At 43.6% G+C, this 18340-nt stretch overlaps 1 pseudogene; it reads left to right on the forward strand.

The window, feature by feature from the left end:
• Positions 1-7035: 7035 nt before the first annotated feature.
• LOC116270801 lies at positions 7036-7913 on the forward strand (annotated as a pseudogene).
• The last annotated feature ends 10427 nt before the right edge of the window (positions 7914-18340 follow it).

Raw genomic sequence — 18340 nt, forward strand, 5'->3', positions numbered from 1 at the left:
AGAACACTCCTGTAGTTGGAAAAGGTGGGGTTTATGGTCTTGCAGGGAGGGCAGTACACCGTGGAAAACACCGGGACGTCTTGAGAAGAGGGTGTTGGAAAGAATTTACAGGATTTGGGCAGAGTTTAAGGAAGCAGAGCTTCTCTCTGGATTAGATGCAGTCAGGAGGTGGGGGTAATTCTATGATTGGGTAATTTAATAATTTTTTTTTTTTTTTTTTTGAGACTCGCTCTGTCTGTCGCCCAGGCTGGAGTGCAGTGGCGAGATATCGGTTCACTGCAAGCTCTGCCTCCCGAATTCAAGCGATTCTCCTGCTTCACCCTCTCGAGTAGCTGGGATTACAGGCATGAGCCACCTCGCCCGGCCTATAATTCTTACATAATAAGAAAGTAGAACTGGCCGGGCGTGGTGGCTCACGCTTGTAATCCCAGCACTTTGGGAGGCCAAGGCGGGCGGATCACCTGAGGTCAGGAGTTCAAGACCATCCTGGCCAACATGGCGAAACCTCGTCCCTACTAAAAATAGAAAAAGTTGCCGCGTATAGCGGTAGGCGCCTATAATCCCAGCTACTCTGGAGTCTGAGGCAGGAGAATTGCTTGAATTCGGGAGGCAGAGGTTATAGTGAACCGAGATCGCGCCACTGCACACCAGCCTGGGCAACAGAGTGAGACTCCGTCTCAAAAAGAAGATTAAAAAAAAAAGAAGAAAGGAAGTGGAACCAAGCGAGGCTAAAACTGCAATTGGTTTAAAAAAAAAAAAAAAAAGTGACTGGACGCGGTGGCTCACGCCTGTAATCCCAGCACTGAGAGGCGAGGCGGACGAATCACGAGGTCAAGAGATTGAGACCATCCTATCTAACATGGTAAAAGCCCATCTCTACTAAAAATACAAAAATTAGCTGGGGATGGTGGTGCGCACCTGTAGTCCCAGCTCTCAGAAGGCTGAGGCAGGAGAGTCACTTGAACCCATGAGGCGGAGGTGGCAGTGAGCCGAGATCAAGCCACGGCACTCCAGCCTGGCGACAGAGCGAGACTCCATCTTAAAATAATGATAATAATAAAAAAGCCTGGGCGCAGTGGCTCACACCTGTAATGCCAGCACTTTGGGAGGCGTGGCAGGCGGATCATGAGATAAGGGGTTTGAGACCAGACTGACCAACATGGTGAAACCCCATCTCTACTAAAAATACAAAAATTAGCCGGGCATGGTGGTGTGCTCCTGTAATCCCAGCTACTCAGGTGGCTGAGGCAGGAGAATCGCTTGAACCCGGGAGGCAGAGATTGCAGTGAGCCGCGATCGCACCACTGAACTCCAGCCTGGGCGACAGAGCGAGACTCCGTCTCAAAAAAAAAAAAAAAAAAAGAGGATAGAGATGGGAGCATATCTGGTTGTTTTGTTTTGTTTTGTTTTGTTTTGTTTGAGACAGAATTTCGCTCTTGTTGCCAGGTTGTAGTATAATGGCATGATCTTGACTCACCGCAACTCCACCTCCTGGGTTCAAGCAATTCTCCTGCCTCAGTCTCCCAAGTAGCTGGAATTACAGGCATGCACCACCACGCCCGGCTAATTTTGTGTTTTTAGTAGAGACAGGGTTTCTCTGTGTTGATCAGACTAGTCTCGAACTCCCGACCTCAGGTGATCCACCCACCTTGGCCTCCCAAAGTGCTGGGATTACAGGTGTGAGCCACCATGCCCGGCCTTATATCTGGTCATTTTTTTGTGGTTGGCACAATGTTTCTTTTTGTTTATATTCAGACATCATTGTGGAGTGGTTTTGTTTTTGTTTGGACCCACCGTGGTCACAGAATGGCCTTGCCTGATGTTGGTGTTCTGAAATTGTTAGTGTTCAACAGGGCAGCACATCCTAGTTAACAGTGCCAGCCAGCTTCCTGCTATCATGGGCTGGATCTCTTCACTGTGTTCCACATTACTAAATCATATTCGCTGCTTTAGGCCTCAACACAACTGTGTGAGATAATCCACAGATACCTAGTACTCTCTACTGGATACTAGACCCTAATCTAAGCATGGCAGTTCCTTGCCTCCAAGGAGCTTACAGCTTAATGAGATGGATGGTTTATTAGCCCCTTTTTCCAGATGAGGAAACTGCTTTTGTGGCACTGAATAGTCAAGCCATATGCAGCCAGCAAAACAGGTAACCTGGGAATCCAAGTCCAGACAATCTGATGCCAGTGGCTGCCACTTTCCCACCTTGAGAATCTGAATCCCTAAAGAGCCTGGACTGGTGCCACCAAACTTCAGTCATTTCCAGCTACTGATATTTGTGCATACCAGAGTTACTCAATGGTAGCGTTATTGACATATTGGCAGACAATTTTTTGTCAGGCCAGATAATTATTTGTTGTGAGATGTTGTTCTGTGCATTGTAAGATGTTTAGCAGCATCCCAACCTCTATATAATAAATGCCAGTGGCACCCTCCCCCGGTTGTGACAACCAAAAATGTCTCCAGACACTCCCAAATATTCCCTGGGAGGGACAGAATCACCCCTGTTTGATCATTTTTTGGATCTTTGAGAGAGAAACATTTGGTATATGACAGTCCCCAAATCATTTTAAGTGGGAGGCCTTGAAGAGAAGAGAAGGAAACAGTGTGGCCTAAGTTTTGGAAAAGGCTGTTCAAATACAAAAATGACAGAGAAAGGAAAAATAAATGAAATGGAAAAACAAAAGAAGACAAGTGATAGAGGTGAAGAAAAGGAACTTATGAAATGATCTGTGGGCCAGGCATGGTGGCTCACACCTGTAATCCCAGCACTTTGGGAGGCCCAGGTGGGAGGATTGCTTGAGCTCAGGAGTTTGAGACCAGCCTGGCCAACATAGGCCCATCTCTACAAAAAAAAAAAATATATATATATATACACACACACACACACACACACACACATATATATAAAATATATATATATGTGGGATGTTGTATATATATATTATATATAATATAAAATATATTTTTAATTAAAAAATAAGTTACTCATATCATACCAAGGAAGCTAGTTCATTAGTTCACACTAACAAAGACACTAAGAAATTTTTTTTTTTTGAGACAGAGTCTTGCTCACAGCCCAGGCTGGAGTGCAGTGGCACAATCTCAGCTCACTGCAAGGTCCGCCTCCTGGGTTCATGCCATTCTCCTGCCTCAGCCTCCCAAGTAGCTGGGACTACAGGCACCCGCCACTGCGCCCGGCTAATTTTTTGTATTTTTAGTAGAGACGGGGTTTCACCGTGGTCTTGATCTCCTGACCTTGTGATCTGCCTGCCTCAGCCTCCCAAAGTGCTGGGATTACAGGCATGAGCCACCGTGCCTGGCCTGTACCACAATCGCTTATGAAATTGCTTATTGTGAATCAATCCTCAAGTATCTGTTCCATGATACATGCTTTAGGAAAATCAGATTTCTGGTTTTGGAGGCCAAATACATGAGGTCTTGAGCTCTGGTGCTCTACTCCAAGGGTCTCTGAATGGCTGGGCATGGTGACTCACGCCTGTAATCCCAGCACTTTGGGAGGCTGAGGAAGGAGGATCACTTGAACTCAGGAGTTTGAGAGCAGCCTGGGCAATATAATGAGACCCTGTCTCTGTAACAAATAAAAATCTCTGGGTATTTTTCCCAGCAAGTCATCCTCATGACTGCTATGGGACAAAACAAGGGTCTTTGAGATCTTATTTGGTTAGTTCCTGACCTCCTTCTCCCATATCTTTTTCTTGGTTCTCTTATAACTCCAGTTCATCCTCCATCTAGCCCATCGAGTTTCCTGGGGCAGGGGAAAAAAAAAAAAAAAAACTAATCAAACTGCTCCCTTGCTAAAAATCAGTTAATTCTCTGTTACCTTCAGAATAGATTGCCAGTCTGCCTCCAAGCCCCCCTCACCATGCTGCTGTCTACCCTTCTTAGCACTCTCCATTGTGTGTGCTAAGTTCCAGTCATACTAAATCATTTAATATTTCATAAGCATGCCGTGCCCTTCATTTGTTCCATGCTGTTCCCTCTCTAGAATGTCCTCCCCTCCTGTTCCTGGAATCTGATGAACTCCTGTCATTCTTTAAGATCCAGATCTAGACTTTACTTTTTTAAAGAAGCCTTTGATTTCTCCACAAGGGAAAAGAATGATTCCTTTCTTTCTACTTGTCTTTTTTCTATTACAGCCTTATTGTATTATGTTGTAGCTGTCCTTGAGATCCTGGAGGGTGGGATCTGTGCCTTACTCATATTTCTTTGCTTCCCCAAAACCTAGCACGTGTTTGTGAATGCAGGCACCCATATGGGGTGATAGGTATAAGCGCTAATTACTAACTTGCACCAGTCTTCACTTCCCAAGAGAGGATGGGAAACCTCCCAGCTATATTCTGTTTGGAATAATTGGGTGTGAACGTAGGAAATAAATATGTTTTATATACTCCTTTTTTGATTCACTGTAAAAGGAGGTGATCAATTTTTGTTTTTGCTTTTTTGAGACAGGGTCTCACTTTGTCACCTAGGCTGGAGTACAATGGCATGATCATGACTCACTGCAACCTCAAACTCCTGGGCTCAGGTAGTCCTCCTGCCTCATCCTCTCAAGTAGTAGGACTACAGGCATGTACCTCCACACCCAGCTAATTAAAAAAAAAAATAAAATTGTAGAGATGGGGTCTCACTGTGTTGCCCCAGTGGTCTCAAAGTCCTGGCCTCAAGTGATTCTCCCACCTCAGCCTCCCAATGTGTTGGGATTATAGGCGTGAGCCATAAAAGCACCTGATAGTCTTCTTGAAAGATTAGCAGGCTTTCAGTAAGGAGTGATTCAGTGTTCCTTGAATATACTCAGCACCTTGGTCACTATTCATTGCCCATCTTTCTCCCTTGCTCTTAAGAGATTTATAACCCCAGTACCCAGCACAGTGCCTAGCACCTATTAGGAGCTCAGTAAACATTTGTTGAGGCTGGGTGTAGTGGCTTATGTCTGTAATCCCAACACTTTGGGAGGCCAGAGTAGGAGGATTGCTTGAGGCCAGGAGTTTGAGACCAGCCTGGACAGCATAGTGAGACCCTGTCTCTACAAAAAAATAATTTAAAAAAAAATTAGCCCGGCATGGTGGCTTGTGCCAGTGGCCCCAGCTACTCAAGAGGCTGAGGCAAGAGGATCCCTTGAGCTCAGGAGTTTGAAGCTGCAGTGAGTTATGATCACACCACTACACTCCACCCTGGGTGACAGAGCAAGACCCTGTCTCTTAAAAAAAATCAATTAAAAAAAAAGAATATGAATGTTTTTTGATGATGTTATCCAAGGTTACTTAGTATCTTGCCATCTGTACAGAAGACTTCAAGACTCTAAGAAAACCACAATGAGATACTACCTTACGCCCAGTAGAATTGCTGTTAATTTAAAAACAAAAAACAAAAAACAAAAACCTCCAGAAAATGACACATATTATCAAGATATGGAAAAACTGGAACCCTTGTGTACCCTTGGCAGGACTGTAAAATGATGCAGCCCCTATGGAAAAGAACATGGTGGTTCCTCAAAAATTTTTAAACAGAATTACCATATAATCTAACAATTCAATTACTACGTAAATTAAAAAAAAAAAAAAACCTGAAAGGGCTGGGTGCGGTAGTTCACACCTGTGATCCCAGCACTTTGGGAGGGTGACGCAGGCAGATCACCTGAGGTCAGGAGTTCGAGACCAGCCACGGTCAACATGGTAAAACCCCATCTCTACTAAAAATACAAAAAATTAGCCAGACATGGTGGCAGGTGCCTGTAATCCTAGCCACTCAGGAGGCTGAGGCACAAGAAACGCTTGAGCCCAGGAGGCAGAGGTTGCAGTGAGCCGAGATCCCGCCATCGCACTCCAGCCTGGGCAACAAGAGCGAAGTTCCATCTCAAAAACAAAACAAAACAAAAAACAAACAAACTGAAAGCAGTGTCTCAAAGAGATATTTTTACAGCAGCATTATTCATACCTGGGAAGTACCCAGGTGTCCATCAGTGGATGAATGGGTAATCAAAATGCGGTGTGTACATACAATAGAATATCATTCAGTCTTAAAAAAGAATGAAATTCTGATACATGCCACAATATGGATGAACCTTAAGAACGTTATATTTAGTGAAATAAGCTAGCCACAAAAAGACAACTACTGTGTTATCCCGTTTATATGAGGTATCTAGAATAGTCAAATTCATAGAAACAGGAAGTAGAATGGTGGTTGCTAGGGGCTAGGGAGAGAGTGGGTAAGACAGAGTTGTGTCTAATGGGTACAGAGTTCCAGTTTTGCAAGATGGAAAGAGTTCTGGAAATTGGTTGTACAACAATGTGAATGTACTTTAAAATGGTTGAAATGATAAATTTTATGGCATTTGTATTTTACCATATTTTTTTAAAAAGAGCACTAAACTGGGAGACAAAAGACCAAGACTGCAGCTCTTGGTTGTTTTCCACAGATAGACGAGTCTCAAGGAATTTGAGACTTCCTTGAAACTCAAGGAAGTACTCAAGGAAGTTGAGTAAAGGAAGCTTCTTTACTCATTGCTTCTGTTAATTCATCTTTAAACGGGATAAAAAAGACTGTGGAGTCTAGATTTGTATGAGGATCAAATAAAACCCCCCCGCAAAAAAGTTTAAGATAATTTTTTGAGTTGTAGTTATTCCCAGTATCCCAGAGCCTCTGATCTCTTGATATTTGTTACAATTTTCACATCTTATTTCATAATGAAATGCTAAAGATGCCTCAGCAATAGCCAGTTGACTTCAAAGGTCTCGTATGAGGAATCCTTTTAATTTGGGCTATTCACCTTATAATTTGGTCCTGGGAAAACAGCAAATAAATAAAATTTTATGAGGACTATTGATGATCTAAGATGGTAATTATCAGTGTAGTTTAGCATGAGCTAATGAAATACAGACTCAGCATTTTCATCTTAGTATAAAAAAGCTCTTCTTCTCCAACAAATCCCCAAATGACGGATGACGCCAGTGCAGGGGGCAGCGGGGCGGCGGGGCGGGGGGCGGGGCGGAGGCCCCCGCAGCCCTGGGAGGGATGGGGAACCGCGGTGGCTTCCGCGGAGGTTTCGGCAGTGGCATCCGGGCCAGGGTCACGACCGTGGACTGGCCGGAGCGGAGGCCGCGGAACTCGCTGAGGCAAGGCCGAGGATAAGGAGTAGATGCCCGTCACCAAGCTGGGCCACCTGGTCAAGGACATGAAGATCAAGTACCTGGAGGATGTCTCTTCTCCCTGCCCATCAACGAATCTGAGATCATTGACTTTTTCCTTGGGACCTCTCTCAAGGAAGAGGTTTTGAAGATTATGCCGGTGCAGAAGCAGACCCGCGCCGGCCAGCACACCAGATTCAAGGCGTTTGTTGCCATCGGGGACTACAATGGCCTCGTCGGTCTGGGTGTTAAGCGCTCCAAGGAGGTGGCCACTGCCATCCGCGGAGCCATCATCCTGGCCAAGCTCTCCAATGTCCCCGTGCGCAGAGGCTATTGGGGGAACAAGATGGGAAAGCCCCACACCGTCCCTTGCAAGGTGACAGACCGCTGCCGCTCTGTGCTGGTGCACCTCATCCCCGCGCCCAGGGGCACTGGCATTGTCTGGGCGCCTGTGCCCAAGAAGCTCCTCATGATGGCTGGTGTTGATGACTGCTACACCTCAGCCAGGGGCTGCACTGCCACCCTGGGCAACTTCTCCAAGGCCACCTTTGACGCCATCTGTAAGACCTACAGCTCCCTGACCCCCGACCTCTGGAAGGAGACTATATTCACTAAGTCTCCCTATCAGGAATTCACTGACCACCTCGTGAAGACCCACACCAGAGTCTCCATGCAGAGGACCCAGGCTCCAGCTATGGCTGCAACATAGGGTTTTTATACAAGAAAAATAAAGTGAATTAAGCCTGAAAAAAAAAAAAACCTGGTCTCAAATTAGGGGCCTGTATGGAAGAATTAATATCTGTTGAGTACTTACTGTCAGGCCCTATAGATGTTACATGCATTATCTCGTTTAATACTCAAGAACAGCTTTGTCAGGTTAACATTATATCCATTTTATAAACAGGTTAACGAAGGCTCAGAGAGTGTAAGTCACTTACCCAACATAACACAGTGAGTAACAGAGATGGAATTCGAGCCCAAGTCTGCGTGAATCTGGAGCCCATATTTTTTCTGCTATGTTACAGTGCCTCTGAAAATATATTTGACTATGCCTACTGGTAATAGAGTTTATGATAAATGATATATATTTGATGTTTATATATTTATATCAATTGTTTTACTTCATCATTACAAGTAAGATAGACTATCTAGGGATGATTATCACCACTTTACAGATGAGGAAACAGATAGTCAGAAAATTTAACTTACCTAGCTTCAGACAACCAATAAATGATAATAATAGCGCTTGGACACATGTACTGCAACTCTTGGACTCCTGCTTTTTCCACATTGGCCTATGAGAGTAGAATTTTATCTATATTTTATCTATGAGTTTTCTTTTTCCTTTTTTTTTTTTTTTTTTTTTCTGAGACAGAGTCTTACTCTGTCACCCAGGCTGGAGTGCAGTGGCGCAATCTTGGCTCACTGCAACCTCCGTCCCCTGGGTTCAAGCGATTCTCCTGCCTCAGCCTCCCAAGTAGCTGAGAGGGATTACAGGTTCCTGCCACCATGCCCGGCTAATTTTTGTATTGTTAGTAGAAATTGGATTATACCATCTTGGCCAGGCTGATCTTGAACTCCTGACCTCATGATCCACTTGCCTCAGCCTCCCAAAGTGCTGGGATTACAGGCGTGAGCCACCTTGCCCAGCCATATCTATGAATTTTCTGGCTCTAACTTTTAATAGGAGCAAACAGTGGGCATCTTGACAGTCTTGCACTTCTGTTTATGCTTGTACAGATTAAACACATATGTTCACTCCCCAAATCACTGAAGTGACAGTGAGTTAACATTTTTGTGGTTTCCAGTCTATGGACAAAGAGAGTAAGAAAGAAACCGATAGCAGGTTTTGGAACACATTTTTGGAAGATGGAAAACCATAGTTGAGCTGAGAAAACAATTCTAAATGTTTGCTGAGGGTTATACTAACAAGAGACAAACAGATTCGTATTGCAGAACACTAGAATGTCAGGACTGGGACAGAGCAGATCAGAGGTGACGTGAGAGGCAGGAAAGAGAGGGTTTGGCTGAAAGCCTTTATAGGAAGTGAAACGGCCAGGTCTTTTTCTCCATCCTACTCACTTAGACAACTACCCTTTCATCTCCCTAGCAGCCCCTGGGACAAAATTGAGGTAGAGAAGCTCCAGACACTGAGATACCAGACACAGCTAAAGATAATAGCAGGGAGGCTAAGGTAGGAGGGTATCAGACTGAAAACAGAGATTAGATGAATTGTCTACATGCTGAACGGTGAAACACACTCAGTCCTCCTGCTGAAATTTGCTCCAGGAATGCTGACAGCAAGGCTTGTATTCTCCAGGCAAGATATCAGGGAATTAATTTTAATTAACCCCAGAGGAAAGATCTATACATACTGATATTTGAGGTCCCCCAACAAAACACCTAAGTACCCACTTTATCATCCTACAGTGAAACCCACGAACTGATAAACTTCCTGTTAACACAGAGCTTCCAAATACTTAGTGACTCACTCTTAAATATGAAGAGACAACAAAGGGTCACCAGATATTTAAGATAAACCTTCACCAAGAAAGACAGCATCAATTAGAAAAAAAAGAAAAAGGGAACAGAAACTGAAAAGAACAGAAAAATGTTTTTTAAAAATAAGCAGTCTATGAGAGATAGTAGAAAATACTGCATCCATAAAGCAAAGATAAAATGGTCCAAAAAACAAACAGAAAAAGTAACAGCTCTGGGGAATTAAAAATATAATAGAAAAATTGGCTGGGTATGGTGGCTCATGCCTGTAATCCCAGCACTCTCAGAGGCCAAGGTAGAAGGATTGTTTAAAGCCAGGAGTTCGAGACCAACCTGAGCAATATAGATAGATCTCTGCTAAACATTTTTTTAAAAAGAAAAATTAGGCCGGGCGCGGTGGCTCAAGCCTGTAATCCCAGCACTTTGGGAGGCCGAGACAGGTGGATCACGAGGTCAGGAGATCGAGACCATCCTGGCTAACACGGTGAAACCCCGTCTCTACTAAAAAAATACAAAAAGCTAGCCGGGCGAGGTGGCGGGCGCCTGTAGTCCCAGCTACTCGGGAGGCTGAGGCAGGAGAATGGCGTGAACCCGGGAGGCGGAGCTTGCAGTGAGCTGAGATCTGGCCACTGCACTCCAGCCTGGGCGACAGAGCGAGACTCTGTCTCAAAAAAAAAAAAAAAAAAAAAAAAAAAAAAAAAAAGAAAAATTAGGCTGGGTGCAGTGGCTCATGCCTGTAATCAAGAGTAAAACAAGAAAAAGTAAAACAAGAAAGACAGAAAAAAAAAATCCTAAAATTTGTACGAAACAAAAAGTCCAAATAGTCAAAGCAATCCTAAATGAAAAGAACAAAGCTAGAGGCATTACACTGCCTGACTTTAAAATATATTGCAAGGCTCTAATAACCAAAACAGCATGGCATTGATATAAAAACATAGACCAAGAGAACAAAATAGAGAACCCAGAAATAAATCCACATACAGCGAATTGATATTTGAAAAAGGTACCAAGCACATACACTGGGGGAAAATGTTGTTGTGAAAACAATATCCATATCCAGAAGAATGAAACTAAACTCCTTAGCCCTCACCATATGCAAAAAATCAACTCAAAATGTGTAGGAAAAACAAAGAGAGATCAGATTGTTACTGTATCTAGAAAAAAGGGAAGACAAAAGAAACTCTTTTTTTTTTGAAAGGAAGTCTCGCCGGGCTGTGGCTCAAGCCTGTAATCCCAGCACTTTGGGAGGCCGAGATGGCTGGATCACAGGTCAGGAGATCGAGACCATCCTGGCTAACACGGAAACCCCTCGCTCACTAAGAAATACAAAACTAGTCACAGTATGGGCTTCAGAAGTCCCAGCTACTCGGGAGGCTGAGGTCGGAGAATGGCGTGGACCCGAGGCGGAGCTTGCAGTGAGCTGAGATCCCGCCACTGCACTCCAGCCTGGCTACAGAGTGACTCCGCCTCAAAAAAAAAAAAAAAAAAAAAAAAAAAAAAAAAAAAAAAAAAGAAAGGGAAGTCTCACTCTGTCACCCAGGCTGGAGTGCAGTGGCACAATCTCGTCTCACTACAAGCTCCACCTCCCGGGTTCACACCATTCTCCCACCTCAGCCTCCCTAGTAACTGGGACTGCAGGTGCCCGCCACCATGCCCAGCTAATTTTTTGTATTTTTAGTAGAGACAGGGTTTCACCGTGGTAGTCAGGATGGTCTCGATCTCCTGACCTCGTGATCTGCCTGCCTCAGCCTACCAAAGTGCTGGGATTACAGGCGTGAGCCACCACGCCTGGTGAAGAAACTCCATTTTTATCTGTACTAAGAAAAATTGTTCTGCTTTGAGATGCTGTTAATCTGTGACTCTTGGCCCAACCCTGTGCTCACAAAAACATGTGCTGTATTGACTCAAGGTTTAAGGGATTTAGGGCTGTACAGGATGTGCTTTGTTAAAAATGTGTTTGCAGCCGGGCGCAGTGGCTCACGCCTGTAATCCCAACACTTTGGGAGGCCGAGGCAGGCGGATCATGAGGTCAGGAGATCAAGACCATCCTGGCTAACACGGTGAAACCCCGTCTGTACTAAAAATACAAAAACTTAGACAGGCGTGGTGGCACGCACCTGTAGTCCCAGCTACTCGGGAGGCTGAGGCAGGAGAATGGCATGAACCCAGGAGGCAGAGCTTGCAGTGAGCCGAGATTGCGCCACTGCACTCCAGCCTGGGCGACAGAGAGAGACTTCCCTCTGAAAAAAAAAAAAAAGAAAAAAAAATATTTCCAGACAGTATGCTTTGTGAAAGTCATCGCCATTCTCCATTCTCTATTAACCAGGGACATAATGCACTGTGGAAGGCCACAGGGACCCCTGCCCAAGAAAGCCTGGGTATTATCCAGGTTTCCCCCCACTGAGACAGCCTGAGATATGGCCTCATGGGAAGGGAAAGACCTTACAGCCCCCCAACCCGACACCTGTAAAGGGTCTGTGCTGAGGAGGATTAGTGAAAGCAGAAGGCCTCTATGCGGTTGAGATAAGAAGAAGGCACCTGTCTCCTGCACGTCCCTGGGAATGGAATGTCTTGGTGTAAAATCTGACCATACATTCTATTCTGAGATAGGAGAAAACTGCCTTATGGCTGGAAGCGGTACTGCCTCATGGCACTGAGGTGTTAATATAAGGTTAAACATAAATCTAGCGTATGTGCACATCCAGGCACAGCATCTTTTCTTCGACTACTATTTATGACACAGAGTCTTTGCTCACATGTTTTTCTGCTGACCCTCTCCCCACCTTCACCCTATAGCCCCACCACATTCCCCTCTTGGAGATAGTAAAGAAAGTGATCAATAAGTACTGAGGGAACTCAGAGACCAGCGCAGGTGCAGGTCCTCACTTGCTAAGTGCCAGTCCCGTAGGACCACGTTTCTTCCTCTATACTTTGTCTCTGTGTCTTATTTCCTTTTCTTAGTCCCTCGTCTCCACCTTGTGAGAAATACCCACAGGTGTGGAGGGGCAGGCCCCCTTCATCTGGTGCCCAATGTGGGTTCCTTTCTCTATGGTGAAGATACGCTACAGTGTGATCATTGAAGGCAAATCGATGAGAGATTCCTGAGTACGTCCACGGTCAGCCTTGCGGTAAGCTTGTGCACTCAGAGAAACCTAGGATAACAATGGGTCAAACTGAAAGCAAATATGCCTCTTATCTCAGCTTTATTAAAATTCTTTTAAGAAGAGGGGGAGTTAGAGCCTCTACAGAAAATCTAATCACGGTATTCCAAACAATAGAACAATTCTGCCCATGGTTTCCAGAACAGGGAACTTTAGATCTAAAAGATTGGGAAAAATTGGCAAAGAATTAAAACAAGAAAACAGGGAGGATAAAATCATCCCACTTACACTACGGAATAATTGGGCCATTATTAAAATAGCTTTAGAATATTTAAAACAGAAGAAGATAGCGTTTCAGTTTCTGATGCCCCTGAAAGCTGTGTAATTGATTGTGAAGAAGAGGCAGGGACAGAATTCGAGAAAGGAACGGAAAGTTCACAGTATAAAAAGGTAGACGAGCCTGTAATGGTTCGGTCAACGCAAAATGTTGACTACAGTAAATTACAGGAGGTAATATATTCCGAACCATCAAAATTGGGGGGAAAAGGTCTAGAACTATTGGGGCCATCAGAGTCTAAACCACGATGGCCAACTCTCCAATCTCAAATGCAGGTTAGACAAGTACAAACCCCAAGAGAATATCAGAAAAGGATAGTCTCTATCACGGCAATGACAATCCAGATACAGTATCCACAATATCAGCCGGTAGAAAGTAAGACCCAACGGCCAGTACCCTGCCAATACTGGTCGCCAGCCGAACTTCAGTATCGGCCGCCCCCAGAAGATCAGTATGGACAGCCAGAAAGTTTCCAGCACCACAGGGCACGGTGCTATAGCCTCAGCCGCCCACTATGAGACTTAATCCTACAGCACCACCTAGTGGACAATATGGTGCATTACATGAAATTGTTGAGAAGGCAAGAAAACAAGGAGATACTGAGGCATGGCAGTTTCTAGTAATATTAGAGCCCATACCACCTGGAGAAGGGGCCCAAGAGGGAGTGCCTACCCGAGCTGATGCCAGGTATGAGTCCTTTTCTATGAAAATGCTAAAAGACATGAAAGAGGGAGTAAAACAGTATGTACCCAATTCTCCTTATATGAGAGCATTACTAGATTCCGTTGCTCACGGAAATAGACTTATTCCTTATGACCGGGAAATTTTGGCCAAATCGTCACTCTCACCTTGTCAATTTTTACAATTTAAGACCTGGTGGATTGATGGGGTACAACAACAGATCCAAAACAATAGGGCCGCCAATCCTCCAGTTAACATAGATGCAGGTAAAAAATAGAAAAATTAAACCACAAAAAATAGAAATAAGAAAAGACACATTAAAAACATTAAATGACTTTCAGAAATTGCTAGGAGATATTAATTAGATTCGGCCAACTCTAGTCATTCCTACTTACGCCATGTCAAATTTGTTCTCTATCTTAAGAGGGGACCCGGACTTAAATAGTAAAAGAATATTAACCGGCCGGGCGCGGTGGCTCAAGCCTGTAATCCCAGCACTTTGGGAGGCCGAGACGGGCGGATCACGAGGTCAGGAGATCGAGACCATCCTGGCTAACACGGTGAAACCCCATCTCTACTAAAAAAAATGCAAAAAAAAACTAGCCGGGCGAGGTGGCGGGCGCCTGTAGTCCCAGCTACTCGGGAGGCTGAGGCAGGAGAATGGCGTAAACCTGGGAGGCGGAGCTTGCAGTGAGCTGAGATCCGGCCACTGCACTCCAGCCTGGGTGACAGAGCGAGACTCCGTCTCAAAAAAAAAAAAAAAAGAATATTAACCGCAGAGGCAGCAAATGAAATTGAATTAGTTGAAGAAAAAATTCAGTCAGCACAAGTAAATAGAATAGATCCCTTGGCCCCACTCCAACTGTTGATTTTTGCTACTGCACATTCTCCGACAGGCATCATTGTTCAAAACACTGACCTTGTGGAGTGCTCCCTTCTTCCTCACGGTACAATTAAGACTTTCACATTGTACTTGGATCAAATAGCTACATTAATTGGTCAGGCAAGATTATGAATAATAAACTTGTGTGGAAGTGACCCAGACAAAATCATTATTCCTTTAAACAAGGAACAGGTTAGACAAGCCTTTGTCAATTCTTGTATGTGGCAGACTGGTCTTGCTGATTTTGTGGGAATTATTGCCAATCATTACCCAAAAACAAAAACCTTCCATTTTTAAAAATGGACTACTTGGATTTTACCTAAAATTACCAGACATTAAACCTTTAGAAAAGTGCTCTGACAGTGTTTACTGATGGTTCCAGCAATGAAAAAGTGGCTTATACTGGGCCAAAAGAACAAGTCATTGAAATTCAGTATCACTCGGCTCAAAGAGCAGAGTTGGTTACAGCCATTACAGTGTACAAGATTTTAATCAGCCTATTAATATTGTGTCAGATTCTGCATATATAGTACGGGCTACAGGGGATGTTGCGACAGCCCTAATCAAATACAGTGTGGATGATCAGTTAAACCAGCTGTTCAATTTATTACAACAAACTGTGAGAAAAAGAAATTTCCTATTTTATGTTACTCATATTCGAGCACACACTAATTTACCAGGGCCTTTAACTAAAGCAAATGAACAAGCTGACTTACTGGTATCCTCTGCATTCATAAAAGCACAAGAACTTCATGCTTTGACTCATGTAAATGTGGCAGGATTAAAAAATAAATTTGATATCATATGGAAATAGGAAAAATATATTGTACAACATTGCACCCAGTGTCAAGTTCTACACCTGCTCACTCAAGAGGCAAGAGTTAATTACAGAGGTCTAGGTCCTAATGTGTTATGGCAAATGGATGTCGCACATGTACCTTCATTTGGAAAATTATCATTTGTCCATGTGACAGTTGATACTTATTTGCATTTCATATGGGCAAGACAGGAGAAAGTATTTCCCATGTTAAAAGACATTTATTATCTTGTTTTGCTCTCATGGGCGTTCCAGAAAAAATTAAAACTGACAATTGGCCAGGATACTGTAGTAAAATATTCCAAAAATTCTTAAATCAGTGGAAAATTACACATACAACAGGAATTCCCTATAATTCCCAAGGACAGGCCATAGTTGAAAGAACTCACAGAACACTCAAAACTCAATTGGTTAAACAAAAAAGAAGGGGGAGACAGTAAGGAGTATACCACTCCTCAGATGAAACTTAATCTAGCACTCTATACTTTAAATTTTTTAAACATTTATAGAAATTAGACTACTACCTCTGCAAAACAACATCTTACTGGTAAAAAGAACAGCCCACATGAAGGAAAACTAATTTGGTGGAAAGACAACAAAAATAAAACATGGGAAACAGGGAAGGTGGTAACATGGGGGAGAGGTTTTGCTTGTGTTTCACCAGGGGTAAATCAGCTTCCTGTTTAGATACCAACTAGACATTTAAAGTTCTACAATGAACCCATCGGAGATGCAAAGAAAAGCGTCTCCGCAGAGACAGAGACACTGCAATCGAGCACCATCGACTTGCCAGACGAACAAAATGGTGATATCAGAAGAACAGACGAAGTTGCCATCCACCAAGAAAGCAGAACCGCCGACTTGGGCACAATTGAAAAAGTTGACACAGTTCTCTGAAAAAAAGCCTAGAGAACACAAGGGTGACACAAACTCCAGAGAGTATGCTGCTTGCAGCTTTGATGATTGTATCAACGGTAGGAAGTCTCCCCACGTCTGCAGGAGCAGCTGCAGCTGATTATACCTACTGGGCCTACGTGCCCTTCCCGCCCTTAATTCGGGCAGTTACATGGATGGATAATCTGATTGAAGTATATGTTAATAATAGTGCGTGGGTACCTGGCCCCATAGATGATTGTTGCCCTGCCCAACCCGAGGAGGAAGGAATGATGAATATTTCAATTGGTTATCGTTATCCTCCTATTTGCCTAGGGAGGGCACCAGGATGCTTAATGCCTGAAACCCACAATTAGTAGAAGTACCTATTGTCAGTACCACCAGTAGATTTACTTATGACATGGTAAATCATGGTAAGTGGAATGTCACTCAGGCCACAGGTAAATTATTTACAGGACCCTTCTTATCAAAGATCATTACAATCTAGGCCTAAGGGGAAGCCTTGCCTCAAGGAAATTCCCAAAGAATCAAAACGCCTAGAAGTTTTAGTTTGGGAAGAATGTGTGGTGGATAATGTGGTGATACTCCAAAACAATGAATTTGGAACCATTATAGATTGGGCACCTCATCCACCGCAGTTGCACAGGACAAACTCAATCGTGTTCCAGTGCACATATGAGTCCGGCTGTGAACAGTGACGTAAGAGAAGGTTTAGATAAAAATAAGTACAGAAGGTTAGTCTCCCTACCCTTGGGAATGGGGAGAAAAAGGAATCTCTGCTCCAAGACCAAAAATAATAAGTCCTGTCATTGGTCCTGAACATCCAGAATTATGGAGGCTTACTGTGGCCTCACACATTAGAATTTGGTCTGGAAGTCAAGCTACAGGAACAAAAGATCGTAAGTCATCTTATACTATTGACCTAAATTCCAGTCTGACAATTCCTGTGCAAAATTGTGTAAAACCCCCTTATATGCTAATTGTAGGAAACTTAGTTATTAAACCAGATTCCCAAACTATATCCTGTGAAAACTGTAGATTGTTCACTTGCATTGATTCGACTTTTAATTGGCAGCACCATATTCTACTAGTGAGAACAAGAGAGGGCATGTGGATCCCTGTGTCCATGGACCGACCATGGGAGGCTTCGCCATCCACCCATATTTTGACTGAAGTATTAAAAGGAGTTCTAAATAGATCCAAAAGATTCATTTTTACTTTAATTTCAGTGATCATGGGATTAATTGCAGTCACAGCTACGGCCGCTGTGGCAGGAGTTGCATTGCACTCTTCTGTACAGACAGTAAACTTTGTTAACAATTGGCAAAAAAATTTTTGCGAGATTGTGGAATTCACAATCTGACATTGATCAAAAATTGGCTAAACCCAATTAATGATCTTAGACAAACTGTCATTTGGATGGGAGACAGGCTCATGAGCTCGGAACATCGTTTTCAGTTACAGTGTGACAGGAATACGTCAGATTTTTGTATTACACCCCGAGCCTGTAATGAGTCTGAGCATCACTGGGACATGGTTGGATGCCATCTGTAGGAAAGAGAAGATAATCTTACTTTAGACGTTTCAAAATTAAAAGAGCAAATTTTCAAAGCATCAAAAGCCCATTTAAATCTGGTACCAGGAACTGAGGCAATCGCAGGAGCTGCTGATGGCTTTGCAAATCTTAACCCTGTCACTTGGGTTAAAAGCCTCGGAAGTTCCACTATTGTAAATTTTGTATTAATCCTTGTGTGCCTGCTCTGTCTGTTGTTAGTCTACAGGTGTACCCAGCAGCTCCAAAGAGACAGCGACCATCAAGAACGGGCCACAATGATGATGGTGGTTTTGTCAAAAGAAAAGGGGGAAATGTGGGGAAAAGAAAGAGAGATCAGATTGTTACTGTGTCTAATTAGAAAAAGGAAGACAAAAGAAACTACATTTTGATCTGTACTAAGAAAAATTGTTCTGCTTTGA

This window comes from Papio anubis, chromosome 16 (genome assembly GCF_008728515.1).
Source record: "Papio anubis isolate 15944 chromosome 16, Panubis1.0, whole genome shotgun sequence".
NCBI lineage: Eukaryota > Metazoa > Chordata > Mammalia > Primates > Cercopithecidae > Papio > Papio anubis.